Below are 16,083 nucleotides of genomic sequence, written 5' to 3' on the forward strand. Positions count from 1 at the left end.
CACCACCATCACCACCATCATCATCACCACCACCATCATCATCACCACCACCACCACCACCACTGTCATCATCACCATCATCATCATCACCACCATCACCATCACCACCACCATCATCATCATCGTTATCATCACAGGGATGCTCCGTGGGGACCACAAGCTCAAAATCTTAATGATCAAATAATCACCATCTTCTATATCACAACCAACTTCTGCTTTTCACAGTTTTGTGCATGGACCTTTTGCCCAGTTACCTGGCTCAAAAAAATTTCTGTTACTCTTGACCTCTCCTTATTACCTTCACATTTCAAAGAGGCGACAAGATGTGTCCCGTATTTCTTTATGCACTAACGCAAGACTTCTTGCATTAACCCCCTTCCTTTCACTCCTATCACTACCCTTAGTATTACTTCCTACCTGGACCTCTCTGTGTTTTTACTTCTAATCGCCCCACCTCAAAGATCGTCAGTAGTTTACTTATGTGTGAGGTTAGTGAGTGATAATATCAGCATTTCAGATCAGTGGGGAAATGATGGATTTATCAACCAATTAGAGCAAACTTCACCATACACATACTTTTTTTTGCCCTAAATCTTATATCAACACAAATTCAATATCAATCTGATTTTAATAGAATAAATGGAACTTTGAAAATACTGGAATAAAATATAGATGAATATTTGCTAGTGTGGAAATAGGAAAAGCCTTTCTACGAAAAGAACTAAGTTCAGAAATTGTAAATAAAGGTGTGACAGTTTCCATTACACTAATCCGAAAACACGAGCATCAAGTGGGAAGATGTTCATAACGTGTGTATGACAGAGTTAATACAGGCAAATAAGATAAATCAATAAAGAATAGTTATAGGGCATGAGGGAACAACTCAAGAAATAGAAATAGCCTAAAATCTGCAAAAGATGTTCAATTTCATTAGTATTCAAGGAAATACAAAGTAATACAATGAGATCATCTGTCAGCCAGCAGGTTGGCAGCGATAGTAAAGGATATCAATAAGCAGGTGAGAGGTAGGAAGAGAGCCATGTTTACAGGCTACTTTGGGGAGTGAAATTGGTATAAAATTTCCAGAGGGCAATTTGACAATATTCATCAAAAGTCTTAAATACCTTTTTGATCCAGCAACTTCCTATATGAGACCTTATTTGATGAAAACACTCCAAGAAATGTACAAAATCTGTGCATTTTATAATTTACTATAATAATGTTTATAAGAGTAAAACATTAGTAGCAATATAAAGATAAATCAATGAAAGATTGACTAAAGCAATAGTGATACAATATATATAATAATGCATCCATTAAAATAATGTGGATATAGTTTATTTTCATGAAAATGCTCATGGTGTATGTATAAAGGATTTTAAATTATGCATATGATGTCATTTCATTTTTAAAAGTTATGGGAAGTATATAGAGATTTACAAACTGCTAGTAGTGGTTGGTATTGGTTATTTCTAGGTGATAGAATCCCAGGTGTTTTCTACTGATTATTTAGAAATAAACAGCTCAGTCGGTTAAGTGTCTGCCTTTGCCTCGGGTCATGATCCTGAGATAGGGACCCGCATCGGGCTCCTGGCTTAGCAGGGAGTCTGCTTCTCCCTCTTCCTCCTCCCCCTGCTCGTGCTCTCTCTCACTGTCTCTCAAATAAATTTTTTAAAAAATCTTAAAATAAAAAATAAGAATTCAGGATAGAGTCTTAAACACTTAGCCAAGATTCTAGCCTACATTTTGAATTCCGGTTACCTTCCTAGTGCCCAGTGTCAAGCCCAGAGGCAGGGAGCCAAGTTAAAGGCTGCGACCACGGTCATGTACAGTGAGTAAGGATAGCAGGAAGAGGGGGAAATGAGACAAGGAGGAGTAAAAAATGACACTGGGGTTTCAGATCTGACAGGGAGGCCCTTAGCTCAAAGGAGACATGGTTTAGCTGCAAGATGCTGGGTACTTAGACACGCAGCACAGAACCTTGCACATAGCAATAATTCAATGTTTCTTTAATGATCGAACATGGTTCCCTGTGATCCTTATTATAGTTTGATGTATCCGTACTCTATCGGCAATATTTTCTGGAAATTGCAAGAAGAGACTGAGAGAGGCAGTTTGATGCAATAAAGAAAACACTGAAACAGGAATGGAGAGATCTGTCTGACCCCCCAACCAGCTATGAGTCACCTCACCTTTTCTTCCACCTAAGAGTCCTCTTGTTCCACACTGGGACTTCAAGGCCACTTTTTCAGAGAGGTCTCCCCTGACTTCCAGGTCTCAAGAAAAAGAAGGAAGTCCCTTGCTCCTGTTCTCACTTGTCTAGTTATCAGGATTCAGCTGATACCTAGGAAATCACGAATCTCTGCCCTTCTTGTCTGGACTTGCCGCTGACATAGTTTCCTTGTGTGTTGGACTTAACCCACATAAAGAACGCACCGAGGAGTCTACGGAACACCCGGGATCTCAGCCCCAAAGAGGTGGCTCATTCGCAGGGGTCTTGATCCCCGCACTTCCCATGCCTTGGGCTCTCCACGCCCCCGGCGCTGAGCACTCTGCATGCAGGGGTGTATCGCCCTTCCTCTGCGCACTAGCAGATGGAGCTAGAGCAGAACTTGGGGAAGCCAAGGGGCGCATCCCGCTCCCACGGTGTGCAAATGATGCGGCTCAGACTCAGACGTGGGGCGAGGATCGGCCACCTGCTGTTACTCACGGGGCTCGAGGTCTGAGGCCCTCCTGAGAGGTTTTACAGCTTTTTTTCACTAAATTTTTTCCTTTCCTTTTAAGAAGGAAAAAAAAAAGAGATAGTGACGTGGCAGGCATGTTATTGGAGTGGCGGCTGAATATAGCTTGAAAGCTGAAAGACGGAGCTGGGTTTGGGCCCCAAACTGCTTCTGGGGAGCGCAGTGGTGGGCTGTGACCTATTGTTTCGTGCCGGCGGGGCTGGCCTGTTCGCCCGCTGCTCTCAGGCGGGAAGGCCCAGCGCTGGGAACACAGGGGAGCCGAGCCAGCCTGGCTGGAGACCGGTCTCAGCAGCTACCCTCACACAGCACGGTTTTCCGTCTGCTCCGGAAGCCTAGCTTGCTTTCTTCAAAGTGTTCTCAGGGACAAAAATATACTAAGTGAATAAAATACATCTGTAGGCCTTTTGAAGGCTCCACATATTCTCTTCCAAAGAACACTCACTTCAGGCTCTTTACGGCAAGAGACGGGTCTCCTCCGTGGGCCATTCTGGCAAATCTTTGGCCTCAGAGTAGATGTCTGAGCCCCATTTTTTTCCTTATACTTCCATATTCTCTGTATTCTTAAGCTACAGGATCCAATTACTGGCATGATTCAAAAAGCATCAGCGTGGACCCAGTTTTTTTGACAATTTAAATCCCATTTAAACTTCTCGGTTTTGTAGTGAAAACCAGATTTTGAGATGTGATATCTGAGCACCTAACAATTGCTAAAATTCTGTGATAAGAATAAAAGAAAAGAAAGGAACAACCTCTAAAAGCTTACAGATCCTTGCTTCTTTAGTAAAGTGGCAACAAATCACTCATAAGCGCCTGCAAAAAAAATCACTAAAAAGAAACATTTTAATTAAGAGCCTTTAAAGCGTTTTTAAAAAACAGTTACCATACCTTAAAAGCTTTGCAGACTTCAAGCATAGTATAATAAAAATATTTTAAAATATTGATTTAAAATTCAAGTTGAACTGAACTGTCAGATATATTCCCCATGCCTTCTGATGCGTTCAAGTCTAGCTTTTTAAACCTCTTTCAGCCCAATATATTGCCTATGACTTCTAATTTTAAATTAACTTTTCAAGAATCATCTGAGGCATTGCCCCCAGCAGCCCCGTACATGCGTGTCCTCGCCACCTTAAACGTCTGGTCCCCAGGTTCATACTGTGGTATAAATGGGGGGAGTCTGTCAAGTCTGACTTTTAAATAACTTGAGAAAATGGGCTCTTGCAACTTTCCCCTGGGACTTAATACTAATCCTGCTATTGAGAAAATTATGAGGATATTATTAGGAAAGCTACAGCACTTGTACCCTCTTGAAAAATAGGAGCATTGTGGTCACCAGGCAGCCCTGTCTTTATCGCCTTTGCAAACTTGACATCAAATCGCATGTTATTTCTGCTTTGGGTAAATGGTTTTCTTTGTGTGCCTTTCTTCGTTATAAAAGTAGCAACAGCCGAAACCAGCCCAGTAGAAATAATGTAAAAATGAAAAATTAGCCCAGACCAAAAGAAAACTGCCCCCTCTCTCCTGCACCACCTTCCTCCACTGCACCCATGGCCTAGGATGAGAGTGGCCATTGACAAGTCTGTTGCCCCCACTGGACAGTAAGCTCCTCGAGGACGGGAACTGCGTCATAATCTCACCTGGATGCTCAGCTTCTCTCATTGGTGTTCACTTCATCCTCCATTCGTAGAGGACGGTCCTGGTCCTTAAGGAATACTACATGCAATTCTTCAGAACAACGTGCTGTTTAAAAGGAGAATGTGTCAGCAAAGCAAGCAACAGACTTGTCAGAACAACCAAGGACAGTACCATCTAAAAACCACCCACGGGGAGGCGCCCTGCGGATCCAGCCCACACAGCCGTCCTCCTGATTTGGAGAATGGATGCATCACGACACCGGAACCTTCTGCCGTTTGATGCTACGTCATAACAGAAATGCCCTACTCTGATTCCAGGCTTAGGGGAGGGGAAGGTTTCCAGGCCACTGGAACTTAGATTTCTTTTTTTTTTTTAATTAAAGATTTTATTTATTTATTTGACAAAGAGAGACAGCCAGCGAGAGAGGGAACACAGCAGGGGAGTGGGAGAGGAAGAAGCAGTGCTCCCAGCCGAGGAGCCTGATGTGGGGCTCGATCCCATAACACTGGGATCACACCCTGAGCCGAAGGCAGACGCTTAACGACTGAGCCACCCAGGCGCCCCTGGAACTTAGATTTCTAATTTTTCTTATTGTAATTGAGTAAGGTGGCATTTGATCATATCCATAAGTCTTTTGTGAGCTTTGTTAGGTTGACTCGGGATCCCCGAATCAGATCAAAACTGGGACAGAGAGAAAGTTTCTGTGCAGGGGTGATGGTGAATTTGCAAGCTGGCCCCTTCTGGATAACACACCTACCTTCGAAAGCTCTCTCTCTTGCATGTCCTCAGCCCCATGCTTGGTGCCGAGTGGATAGGCTGAATTGGACATGATCCCAGACTGCGAGAGTCTCTTGAACGAAACGTGGAAGAAATATGTCCCGTGTACTATGGTAAAAGATTGTATGGGCACAGTGGGAGCCAACGAGGGGAACCATCTGTTCTAGCTGGGTGTAGGAAAGGAGCCGTCTGCGTTCTGGGAGAAAGCTGTGTTTCCCATACACATCCTCCAGGATGAGGACAGCATTCATTAGGAGACAATGGGGAGGAGACACTAAAGAAAGCATAGGGAAAATACCAGGGAACCTTGAGGTTGACTGGTTTTATTGATTAATGTTTTTACAAGGCTGACTGAATGTAAGTGCTTAAGTAACCTCAGAAAGCATTTAGAGGGGGCGCCTGGGTGGCTCAGCCGTTAAGCTTCTGCCTTCGGCTCAGGTCATGATCCCAGAGTCCTGAGATCGAGCCCCGCGTTGGGCTCTCTGCTTGGCGGGAAGCCTGCTTCTCCCTCTCCCACTCCCCTTGCTTGTGTTCCCTCTCTCTCTGTCTGTCAAATAAATAAATACAATTTAAAAAAAAAAGCATTTAGAGGGTTATGTAGAGTAAATACATTTTTGGAGTCTCCAAATGCCTTTATATTTCGAAGTGTCTCCTTTATTAAGTGAATGAGGAACCCCAAAAAATAAGAATGTGGAATTCTTTCCCCTAATGCAGAAAAAGACCACAATACCCAGTCAGGCCTAGGGCCAGGAGTCCGCAGGCCCCTAGCCAGAATAAGGGACTGGGTTACACAGTGGTTAAAGGCTCCAGAGTCAGGTGGCCTGAGTTTGAATCTTGGGGCCACCACTCACATAGTCTCTCTGTTTCAACTTCATAAAATGGGGCCAACAATAGAACCAGCAGCATAGGTGTCCTGGGGATTCAGTGAGAGAACGCGTGTAAAGCACTTAGAGCAGAGCCTGGCCCGTGGTAAGCACTCAGTCAATGCCCACTCGACATGGAAGGGGGGCCGCTGGCCTCTGCAATCTTGCAATTTCAGCACGCAAGATCAAGCAATTTAACATACACGCTTCTTGCCATGTCACCCCCTGGGGCTCTTTACGGTCAGAAAATGAAATGAAGAAGGGGAAAATGTCATGAAAAGAAAGGAGTTGTGTACAAGTGAAAAGAAAAGAAAAAGAATGAAACAAAGAAAAAGGAAATCGAAGAGACCATGGGAAACATCAAGACAGAGAGGAAAGGTGCAAATGAGCCCAAACTTATTCTGAGAGGGGCTAAAAGTGACAGGGAAGGAGCCGCATGGTCAGCCGGGCTGAGAAACGCCTGCGTCTTCACCACACCTACACGCCTCAGTTACTGCACGTTCCTCTCCTGTCTGTACCTCTCAAAGTTCTACTTCATATTGGAACAGTTCCCCGTGCTCATGAGAAAATACTTGAAAATATCAGCAAGCATTTTAAACAAAATAAATGACCTATAATCTCATCAGCCTAGACGTATCCACTGTAAATAATACCAGCTAATTCCTTCCATTTTTTTCCTAAAGTGTGTAAATAACAAAATTAAACTGATGTCTCTCGTGCAGCACTAGATACAAGGAGCCGAAGGGATTCTCCGCATTAGCAGGGAAACGTTTGGAATGTGACAGAGAGGAAGCCGCTCTCTCAGACAGGATGATTGATTGGGGAAGGCCTCTTTGAAGAGGGGGCATTTGAAGAGAACGTGGAAGGAAGTGAGTCACGGGAGTAGCTGAAGAAAGAGTGCTCCAAGCAGCCGGGGGAACAGAATGTGCACAGGCCCAGAGGCAGATGCCGGCATGCTAGAGGGGCAGCAAGATGTGTAGATGGGGTTAAGTGGAGTTAGCAAGAAAGAGGGGGACAGGAAATGAGATCGAGACCCCGCAGGAGGTCAGGGCATGGAGGGCCTTATAGGCTTGGGAATGATTCTCAGTGAGCCGGGAAACCACTGGAAAGTTCTGAGCACAGGGGTGTCCGGTGTGTGGGCACGTGGGTGCCACCGACATGGCTCAGCTACTCGGTACACACTCATCCCACCTCCTTTCAGCACTGACTCACTTAGTTTTCCACCTGCTTCACATATGTGTGCCCTACTTCATGATTTCTGCTCTTCACCTTCTTTGGATTAATAACTTCTCCATCTTCGGAATGACCGGTAGCCGCGAAGCCCCACGACTCCTTGTCTATCTCACCGGTTTAACTTCAGTTCCCAGTGCTGTCTGGCTCAGGTCATCTGGGTGAGCTCGTTTCATCAGGACACGTTACAAGCCAGCCTGTGGAAGGGATGAGCTTGGTTCAACGGTCCGCCAAATGCAACCCCTTGTTCCAAGAAAAGAGGTGAAGGAAGATTCGGGAAGGGTGGTGTGGTCATCCTCAAGTAGCATGGATCCTCCCAAAGCTTGCTCTGTCCTCTTGATCTTGCTGCAACTACTGTCACGGGCCGCGAGTGAATCCTCGGCTGCCCTCCCTGCCCTTTAGTTAGGAGCTTCAGATGCAGAGTCTGACGGCCCTAGGATGCACGCCTGCGCTCCAAGTGTGCGGGAGGTTACAGAAACACCTGGCATCTGCCACCTCGGTCGTGGAAGGTATATTCTTTCTCCCACTGCAATGCAAAAGACTAGGGTTTCCAAAGCACTGGAAGGGGATTTAGATGCTGAAAGGCCTAGAGAGAATAACCAGTGTCTCTTAAATATGGCTATGAGCTCTTTCTGAGTGTGTCCTTGGCCTCAGCCAATAAGTTTTGATTTCTATTTCTATCATTGATGATAATTTCAAAATACTTTACTGAAATCTCATTTTCATTTTGACTGAAGAATAAATTAGAAGAAACATTTTTTCAATTTCCAAGTGGCTATGTTGTTTTTCACTAACATTTTATTACTAAATCTAGCTTTATCGAATTCTGGTCAGAGAAGGTAGCATGTGCCATAGTTCTGCTTCTTGGAATTAATTAAATCTGCTATATGGCCATTATGTTACCAATTTTTAGAAAAATACTTAAAAAGGAGTGTTATCACTTTGGATGGCAAATATTTTTATCAAAGTATTAAAAGAATAAATACTAAATTGGTCAAAGTTACCTATATTTTACTTGACTTTGGCTTTTTATGAGTCAAATATTGAAAAAGTTATATTAAAATCTCCCACCATTATTCTGCTATCTTTCCCATTTTTGATATTTTGCTTTATACACTTTGGTTCTGTGTATTTTGGCCCATAGGCATTCGGACTTATTGCCTTGATAATTGTCGAAGCTGGGTACTGGGTACTGAGTACATAGCAGTACATTACCGTGTTGTGTTGCCTTTTGGATCTGTGTCAACTTTTCCATAATGGCTTTTACATCGTCACTCAATATTGTTTCATTAGTCTGTCTATAGTAAAGGTTGGGTTCCCTCTGAAGCAGACCCTAAGATAAGGTTAAGTGCACACAGTTTATTTGGGAAATGCGGAGAAAACATGTATGTGTTCATTTATGAGCGGGGGATATATCTCATTTAGAATGTGTTTTGAATATTTGAGAATTAAAGGCATGTGCTCTCTAGTATGCTTTTCATTTTCTTATCACAAAATTCGGTATTTATGTTATTGCATCTTCAGTAATTAGCCTCACTGGCCCATGCCAACCGGAAAATAGGATATATCCTTCCACTCCTATTCCTGCAGTGCCGCGCTGTGAGTCATGCAAACGCCGTCCTCCAATCCTGACTTCCCTTAAAAACCCCTGAACACAAGCGAGCGGAAAGTGGGTCTAGTGGTGTCATAATAATGATGGCGACCACCATGCATATAAAGAACCCCAGACAGACACAGACGGAATGATACAGTTTTTAGTAGAGCTGATACATAACGTTACCTTAGCTTCAGGTGTATAGCGTAGTGATTCAACCTCTCTATGTTATGCTGTGCTCACCACAGCGAAGCCACCGTCTGTCACCAGACACGCTATTACCGCGTCATTGACTCTATGCCTTATGCCGTGCCTCTCATTCCTGTGACTTGGTCATTCCGTACCTGGAAGCCTGTATCTCCCACGCCCCTTCGCCTGCTTTGCCCACCCCCCACACCCCTCCCCTCTGGCAGCTAAGTTTGTTCTCTGCGTTTATAGGTCTGATCCTACTTTTTGCTTATTCGTGTTATCTTTTAGATGCCACATATGAGTGAAATCATATGGCATTTGTCTTCATCAGTCTGCCTTAGAATAATACCCTCTAGGTCCATCCATGTTGTCTCAAACGGCGCAATCTCAGCCTTTTGTGGCACAGTATTCCACTGTGTGTGTGTGCGTGTGTGCGTGTGTGCGTGTGCGCGTGTGCGCGCGTGCGTGCGTGTGCGTGTGCGTGTGTGTGTGCGTGTGTGTGCGTGTGCGTGTGTGCGTGTGTGTGCGCGCACGCCACATCTTCCTTACCCATTCATCTGTTGATGGACATTTAGGTTGCTTCCATATCTTGCCCGCTGTAAATAATGCTGCAATAAACATAGGGTGCATTTATCTTTTGAACTAGTGTTTTTGTTTTCTTAGGGTAAATACCTTGTTGTGGAATTACTGGATCATAGGGTAGTTCTATTTTTAATTATTTGAGGAACCTCCATACTGTTTTCCACAGTGGCTGCACCAGTTTGCATTCCCACCAACAGTGCACGAGGGTTCCTTTTTCTCCACATCCTCGCCAACACTTGTTTCTTGTGTTTTTGATTTTAGCCATTCTGACTGGTGGTTGTATCTCATTGTGGTTTTATTTGCATTTCTCTGATGATGAGTGATGTTGAACATCTTTTCATGTGTCTGTTGGCCATTTGTATGTCGTCTTTGGAGAAATGTCTATTCAGGTCCTCTGTCTATTTTTTAACTGGATTGTTTGATTTTTTTTTTTTTTTTTGGTGTTTGGTTATATAAATTCTTTATATATTTTGGATATTGACCCTTTATCAGATGTAACCTTTGCAAATATCTTCTCCCATTAACTAAATCGCCTTTTTGTTTTGTTGGTGGTTTCCTTCACTATACAGAACCTTTTATTTTGATGTAGTCCCAACAGATTATTTTTGCTTTTGTTTCCCTTGCCTCAGGAGACATACCTATAAAAATGTTTCTGTAGCCAATATCAAAGAAGTTACTGCCTGTGCTCTCTTTTGGGGTGTTTTATGGTTTCAGGGCTCACATTTAGGCCTTAAATCCATTTTGGGTTATTTTTGTGTGTGACGTGAGGAAGTGGTCCGGTTTCATTCTTTTGCATGGAGCCGTCCAGTTTTACCAGCACCATTTATGGAAGAGACTGTCTTTTCCCCAATGTATATTCTTGCCTCCTTTGTCACAGATTAATTGATCATGTAATCATGGGTTTATTTCTGGACCCTATTCTGTTCCATTGATCTGTGTCTATTTTTGTGCCAATTCTGTACTGTTTTGATTACTTTAGCTTTGTAGTTTATCTTAAAATCTGGGACTGTGATAACCTCCATCTTCGTTTTTCTTTCTCAAGATTGTTTTGGCTACTTGGGGTCTTTTGTGGTTCAACAAAATTTTAGTATTATTTGTTCTGGTTTTGTGAAAAAGGCAGTTGGTATTTTGATAGGGATTGCACTGAATCTGTAGGTTGCTTTGGGTAATATGGACATTTTAACAATATCAATTCTTCCAATCCATGAGCATGGGATGTTTTCCCACTTCTTTGTGTCTTCTTCAGTTTCTTTCATCAGTGTTAATAGTTTACAGAGTACAGGTCTTTCACCTCTTTGGCCTCATTTATTCCTAGGTATTTTTATCTCTTTGGTGCAATTGTAAATGGTATTGTTTTCTGAATTTCTCTTTTTGTGACTTTGTTATTAGTGTATAGGAAGACTACCAATTTCTGGACATGAACTTTGTGTCCTGCAACTTTACTGACCTCATTTATTACTTCTAATAGTTTTTGGTGGAGTCTTTAGGATTTTCTATGTACAATATCATGTCAAGAAATGAAGGATTTTTTATGCGTCTCATCTCAGAGATTCAGTGCAATATGAAGAAAATAAAATAGAATCTAAAATAAATAAAATAGAAAAATAGAATCCCAATATGGAGAATAGAGAAAAAGCAATATTTAAATAATTCTACCATAAACATAAATGTTAAGCAAGTTGTATCTCAAAGTTACATTCTAGTCCTGCCCCTTCTACTGGGAAGAAGTCAAGGTAGGGAAATAAGGGCTCCCTCAGATCACAGCTGTACTCAGAAAATCTGCATAATTATTAAAGCTATTATTATTAAAACTATTATTATAAAACCTAGAAAATAAAAAATTAACTGCACATTCAAACTCAAAACATTAAAAAGGGAATAAAATGTATAAATAGAAAAAGTAAGGAGTTATGATCAAAGAAGAAAACAACTACAGTATTGTATCATAAAGGTATTTTCTCTCTCTTTTTTTTTTTTTTTTTTGAGAGGGGAGAGAGGGAGAGAGCAAGGAGGGACAGAGGCAGAGGGAGAGGAAGAGAAAAAAACTTAGGCAGGCTCCAGCCTGACATGGGGCTCAATCTCGCAATCCCGAGATCATGACCTGAACTGAAATCAAAAGTCGGACACTTCATCGACTGAGACACCCAGGCACCCCTATTGTCTCTTTTTTATGATTTTCTTAACATTTTCTTTTCTCTAGACTACTTTATTGTAAGAATATTCTGTATAATACATATAGCATACAAAATATATATTTATTGACCATGCTATCAGTAAGGCTTCTGGGTAATAGTAGGCTATCAGTTGTTCAGTTCTGGGGGAGTCTAAAGTGACATGGGGATTTTCAATTGTGCGAGGGGTTGGTAATCCTAACCCCCATGTTGTTCAATGGTCAACTATGGTTTGAAAACAGGAAAATAATACCCCAAAATTTTTAAAGTTGTTTCTTTTCTTTTATTTTATTTAAAAACTCAGTGAATAGGAGTGTCTCTAGAAAAATCTAATCAAAGAAAGAGTTAAAATTGAAAGACAATATTGCATCTAAGAGACTGTTCAATAGGTACTGAGAGTCTAACAAGAATATGAGAACACAGAACTTAACACCTGACCTGTACATAAACATATCCCACTATTAAAAATAGCAGAAGTGTGGGAGGTGTGGAAGTTTTAATTACCTAGTTTCCAAATTCATTCTTTGAAGCTAGCATAACCTTGATGATTTTGCCAGGCACACACAAAAAAATGAAACTTTTATGTAAATCTGTGATGAATATAGAGCCAAAGTTCTAAGTCCAATACACGACATTTGAATTCAACAATGTGTTAAACAGTCAACACCATGATCAGGTAAGGTTTAATTTCAGGAGGTCAAATGTGAATAAAAACTATGTTAATATAATTAACTATGCTAAGGGAGAAAAAACAATAGCAACATGTTAATTATCATTGAAACACTAAAAGTGTTCCCCAAAACATAAGAAACAAAACAATTCAGGAGAGGCCACCTATTGCCTCAGATGAGAAAAAAAGTACTAATACATTTTTTTGGCTATAGTTTATGAATCATAACAAAAGTAACATAGAACCGGTTACTGTTTTAAAATACTAAACTTAAGTAAATAATGTAGCCTCCCACAATCTCATTTCTTAGAGACTGACTACTACTAAAACTTCATGTGTTTTCCTCCAGGGCTTTTTTTCTTCTTCAATTTCTTTTACTTATATTAATAAATACATTGTTGTAAAAACTAAAATATTCTAACAATACATTGAGACTAAAACTAGAAGTCCTCAGGGGTGCCTGGGTGGCGCAGTCGTTAAGCGTCTGCCTTCGGCTCAGGGCGTGATCCTGGCGTTCTGGGATCGAGCCCCACATTAGGCTCCTCTGCTAGGAGCCTGCTTCTTCCTCTCCCACTCCCCTTGATTGTGTTCCCTCTCTCGCTGGCTGTCTCTCTCTGTCAAATAAATAAATAAAATCTTTAAAAAAAAAAAAAAAAAAAACTAGAAGTCCTCAGGGCGCCTGGGTGGCTCGGTTGGTTGAGCATCTGACTCCTGATTTTGGCTCATGTCATGATATCAGCCCCACGTCGGGCTCTGTGCTAAGCATTGAGGCTGCTTGGGATTCTCTCTCTTGGCCCCTCCCCCCACTCTCTAAATAAATAAATAAATATAGTTAAAAAATAAGTCCTTCTTACTCTCTGCTACCACTACTTGCAAGAGTGACTCAACAAGAGTTACAATTTGATGCGCGTACTTCCAAGTCTTCCGCATGAAGTATATATACACGTAGTTGAAATGCAAATAGAATCCTCACTAAGCATATGGGATCTAATGTAGATTATAAATATGTATGTTTACCCAGCCAGCTAGATCTCTGCAGGTCTCCCAGCAGTGGAGGGTTTTCCCCTCAAAGATGTACTGCAGGGAACACAAGAGAACACATATAGATAGATCAGAGAAAAAGCAAATAAAGGACTATTCCAGTCTCCTCTGGTCTCACCAGATAAGTCATCCTCCTCTCATATCTCCACTTGTCATTAAGCAATGGAGGGAAATATGGAGCCCATTTTCCCATACTTAAAGGATGAATATTCCTGTTCCCTGGGCTAGGGCAGGCAGGTGGGGAGAAGGACTGAATAATGCCAAACACAGAGGGCATAGGACATAATATGGGAGTACCACAATTTATTTAATCATTTCCTATTGATGGGAATTTTTCGTTGCTACAAATATTGCTGCAGTAAACAGTTGGATAACAAATGCTTCCAGAATAACAGTCCTAAAAGTAGAATTGCAGAGTAACCGAGCAAATCCACTTTTATTTGTACGTATTGTTTCATATGTTAATTCAAAAAGCAAAACATATATGTGGTTTTAAAAGTTCCAAAAGGACAGGAGAACCGAAAATTGAAAAGCAGCGATCTCCCTTTAGTACTTCTACTGGCCACCACGAAATTTATATGTATGTAGATGCATATATCTACATATACAGGCATGACATAAAGAAACAAAATACTGGCAGGATAAGAAGCTCAGCTTTATTTAAGACCAAAACAAGGCCAACAAAATAATAGTGAGATATTAATTCTCACCCACTAGGTTGTCTGAGATTTAAAATTTTTAAATTAAGATCCCCAGTGCTGGTGAGGCTATGGAGAAAAAAGGCTTTTTCATTTTCTGGAGAGTAATCTGGCACTATTTATCAGGGTTAAAAATCTAATTTTCTTGTACCTAAAAATTGCACTTCGAAGAATTTATTCTAAGGGAAGAAGTCGTACGAGTGTGTGAGGGTGGATTTTATGTGTCAGCTTGACGGGGTGACACACACACCTGTGCATACACATACCCCGGCAGCACTCAGGCACCCAGGCCGCTGCTTTCGGGCTGGATCCAGCCCGTTTAAGGCACCAGCACATTAGAGGTCGGGGGAGAAGGAGGTCAGGATACGTGCTCCCACACTCTGTCTCTGCCCTGGCACCATGGCTCTGCCTAGCTCTCCTTTTAGGCAGCCCTCCGGCACAGCTCGCGGCGCCAGCCCTCGCTGGTCTCTGGTAGCTCTCAATCCTTTTTGCCATTTGCTGCCTAGATGTGTAATGCTTTTACTGGTTTCAGGGTGTCTCACCATCCTTCATGGGTCCCCTGAAGCCTGCTAGGCCTTGGTAAATAGAACCTTCATTAAATTCTCTTCCAAATCCCCATGAATGTGCTTTCTCTTTCTGCAATCCCTTAGAGAGTGGATGAACCCGAGGTTACTGAAAATTGACAAGATATAGTCTTGATTCGCAAATTGGCTCCTGTACATGGAGAAAGACCAGAGAAAGAAGCAGACCACTCGACATTGGTAGATGGCGGGTTTAATAAGCATGGGAACTTAGATTCAAGGCTTGTCTTCGGCAGCTGCAGGATGCGTGGATATCTGCACCCACCCACCAGAATCTTCGAGTTTACATAGAGGCCTTAACTGGGTTTAGTTACATATGCCACCCCAGATGGTCTCAACGACACCTTACTCTTTCAAGTCTGTGTCCTTGAAACTGGCTGTTATTGTGGGAACACTGGGCAGAACGCACATTCTAAGGACAAGAAAGGGGGTGAGGAGCCCCTGAATGCCTGGAATCCAGCTTTTGGATCAGCTGGTGGTCATGTCCTCTCCATGACCTCCTCCAACATATAAGGACTGCAATCTCCTCTGAGTTTGCTTGTTGAGAAATTCTTCCTAATCGGGATGATCCTTGCTGGAGGCGACCCATCTCCCCAGTCGTATCGTCTTCAAGTGAACTCAGAGGAAGTGAGTCATTGAGCTCGGGCTCTATCCGAATAGCACCCAACAATGGCTCTAATTCTCCCTGATGGGGCTGGCCGTTATAACCCAGATCTCAGCTGGGCTTTCCTTACTCCTTGGGACCGAGAAAAGTCCCCGATGATTTAGCCACCATCAGACTTTTAAGTCTGTAAATATTGAAGAGAAACAGACCAAATTATCATTATTTTCCTGCGAAGTCCAAGATAATCAACTAAAATGAAGACTGTGTAGGCTTCCTGGTTCCATAATAGCCATAAATCCTAGATCATTATCGATTCTTCCCTCTCCCTAACGTCCCATGACCTATGAAATACTAATTTTAGCAATTTTAGTGAACATTACTTAAACCTTTCCACCAGACTCCATTTTTGTTTTGAACTGCCCAAACTATCCAGGTTCTCGCAGCAATCAGGTCCTCTCTACAAGGGCAGTGACCCTGGATGAGGAACTGCAGGCCACTAAGACCACCAGGCTGTTGAGGTCAACGGCAGCACAAAGGCATCTAAGCTCCAGCCTGGCCAGCAGGGGGCAGCAGACAAATGATCAAGTGAACTGATGCGCAGGAAACATGAGATGTACACATGAATGCGTGTGTATGAATGTGTGTGTTTAACTTGAGATCCCAATAGGAACACATATGCTTTTCAAATGCCAAGGACACACTTACATAAA

This window comes from Ursus maritimus, unplaced genomic scaffold, assembly GCF_017311325.1.
Source record: "Ursus maritimus isolate PB19 unplaced genomic scaffold, ASM1731132v1 scaffold_16, whole genome shotgun sequence".
Classification (NCBI taxonomy): Eukaryota; Metazoa; Chordata; class Mammalia; order Carnivora; family Ursidae; genus Ursus; species Ursus maritimus.